The sequence below is a fragment of the Pipistrellus kuhlii genome, unplaced genomic scaffold (genome assembly GCF_014108245.1).
Source record: "Pipistrellus kuhlii isolate mPipKuh1 unplaced genomic scaffold, mPipKuh1.p scaffold_m20_p_3, whole genome shotgun sequence".
NCBI classification, from domain to species: Eukaryota; Metazoa; Chordata; class Mammalia; order Chiroptera; family Vespertilionidae; genus Pipistrellus; species Pipistrellus kuhlii.
Genome location: NW_023425529.1, coordinates 57,597,763 through 57,600,746, shown reverse-complemented (window position 1 = coordinate 57,600,746; position 2,984 = coordinate 57,597,763). Strand labels below are relative to the sequence as shown.

The 2,984-nt window shown below is 37.1% G+C and overlaps 1 pseudogene; it reads left to right on the top strand.

Moving 5' to 3' along the window:
* The first annotated feature begins 2,213 nt into the window (after nucleotides 1–2,213).
* On the top strand, nucleotides 2,214–2,558 carry LOC118729250 (annotated as a pseudogene).
* Nucleotides 2,559–2,984: the final 426 nt, after the last annotated feature.

Below are 2,984 nucleotides of genomic sequence, written 5' to 3'. Positions count from 1 at the left end.
TATGGTAGGCATTCAATGTGTTTTTCTTTCTTAATTATTTCCCCTAAGAAATGATGGGTCTTTTTGGAGAATGCTGTAAGCCTGAGTGGGACTATGAATATGGGACACATTTTGATTCATCTTTTAAGTAAAGGGTGAAGCATGTCTTTTATACCCTTCCCATAGAAACATTTAGAAAGCTCCATACCTCTAAATATCACCCAGTTTTCTGAAAATAGGTCTGGGTGGAAAAAGGCCTACTCAGAGCCAATCACAAAAATTGACCTAAAAAATTATTATTGCACAGAACATACTTTCACACAAAAAGAGCTCCCCCCCACCCCCATAGATCGTGGATTCATTGTAGAAAATTTGAAAATCCAAAATGTAAAGAGCATCCATAATTACACCAGCCAGAGGGAACCATTTTGGTGCATTTTCTTCCAATCTCTTTTATGTAACATATACCTAAATTGGATAAACCACACATATCTTTTTTTCTTTCATTTTATACTGTACAGAAAGCATAGTCTTCGGTCATTACACAATAATTTATTTATTAATAACTATTTTTTAAATCTTCACCTGAGGATATTTTCCCATTGATTTTTAGGGAGAGTGGAAAAGAGAGGGAAAGGCAGAGAGAAACATCGATGTGAGAGAAACACATCAATTGGTTGCCTCCTGCATAAGCTCCAAATAGGGCCTGGGCCAGGGAGGAACCTAAAACCAAGGTAGTGCCCTTGATAAGAATTGAACCCGGGACCCTTTGGTCTGTAGACCAATGCTCTATCCACTGAGCCAAACTGACTAGGGCCACATAATTTTTTGAAAGCAAAGTTTGAATGGTTATGTAGTATTGTGTAGTATAGCTCTACCAATAATTTGATTATTTTCCTATATTTTTTAGACTGTTTAGTATATTTGCTAAAGTACATAGCTCTGAAATAATAATTTGTTTACATAAATCTCTGGTGATTTAAAAAAATAGATTTCAAGCAATGCAATTATTATATCCAAAGCTATGTGCTCTGGCCTGGTGCCTCTGTTGGTTGGAGCATTGTCCTACATACCAAAAGGTTGTGGGTTCCATTCCTGGTCAGGGCACATACCTAGGATGGTGGTTTGATCATTGGTTGGGGTGTTGGGGAGGAAACCAATCAATATTTCTTTCTTGCATCAGTGTCTCTCTCTCTCTCTCTCTCTCTCTCTCTCTCTCTCTCTCTCTCTCTCTCTCTCTCTCTCTCTCTTTCAATGGAAACATATCCTCCAGTGATGATTTAAAACAAGGTATAAACCTCTTAAAGCTGGATGACCTTCCAGATGAAGCCAGGGCTGCAAAGGAAGCCCGGGTCCTGGCTGCCAGAGGGAAGCTAGTGCTGGCAGCTGGGGGAAGGAAGGCCTACTCTTGCATGGATTTCATGCATCAGGCCTCTAGTATAGTTAAAAATGTAAAATGTTCCTCCACTACCTCTTCTCCTCCATAAATGTCCAAGTCCATAAACAAACTTAAATGACAAAATAAATAGGGGGAAATATTTTCACTAAATTTGACAGCAAGATATTTAATGCTTTTAGTATATAAATAACTTATAAAAATAAGAAAGTATTATGAGCCCAATATTTGAAAGGACAAAGGAGATGAGTAAATAATTCACCAAAGGGAAAATAGATATGATTAATATTAAAAATGTTCCATTTCACTTTTTTCAAAAAATTTTATTATGCTAAAATATGCAGAAAATTTACCATGTTAACCATTTTTAAGTGAACAGTTCCATGGCCAAATACACTTTTAATTAAACAAATGCAGAATAAAACAATCAGATACTGTTTTTGACCATTAGATGACAAAAATTTCTTTCTTTTGTTTTCTAAATGAACATAAACCTGACAGTGGTGAGTGAACAGAAATATATTCTGTAAATTTCTGGAAAGCAGTTTGGGAATATGTATCAAAAATGTCAAAGATGTTGGTACACTTGGACACAGCGTCCCACTTTTAGAAATTTATCCTGAGGAAACGATCTGAAATGTAAGTAAGGATGTTTATAATATGCAATGATATTTGTTTGAACAAAGCACTAGAAAAATTTAAAAAAATTTAATAGTAAGAGAAAATTAAATAAGTTTTGGTTATAGCTAGACAATAGATTATTCACACATTCTTTAAAATGGTGTTAATAGAGATATATAGCGGAAGTGTCTTCTCTTCCGGCCTCTTTGGTCTCAGCGGCAGAAGAAGCAAGATGACGAAGGGGACGTCATCGTTAGGCAAGCGCCGCAACAAAACGCACACGCTGTGCCGCCGCTGCGGCTCCAAGGCCTGCCACCTGCAGAAGTCCACCTGCGGCAGGTGCGGCTACCCCGCCAAGCGCAAGAGGAAGTACACCTGGAGTGCCCAGGCTAAACGACGAACACCACCGGGACCGGTCGCATGAGGCACCTGAAAATTGTGTCCCGCAGACTCAGGCATGGATTCCATGAAGGAACAACACCCAAACCCAAGAGGGCAGCTGTTGCCGCATCCAGTTCATCTTAAGGATTTTGATGATTAGTCGCGCAATAAATCTCGGTTTAAAATAAATAAATAAATAAATAAATAAATAAATAAAATGACGTTAATAGAAAATAATTAAAAAATATAATTTGAAGTGGAAAGTATTTATAAAATAGGTATTTATATTTACTTGTACATCTGCATAGAAAACTTATAAAAAGAAATATTCCAATGTATTAGCAAGAAGTATTTCTGGATGTGCAAATATAAGTTATTTCTCCTGTATACTTCTATTTTTAAAGATTTTTACAATGATAATGTACTGAAAATATAACGAGGTCAACAGTAGGTATTTGTCTTTAAAAATATGTTTTTATTGATTTCAGAGAGGAAGGGAGAGAGTGATGAGAGAGAATCATTGATCGGTTGCCTCCTGCATGCCACACACTGGGGATGGAGCCCGAAACCCTGGCATGTGCCCTGACTGGAATCAAACCATATTCTC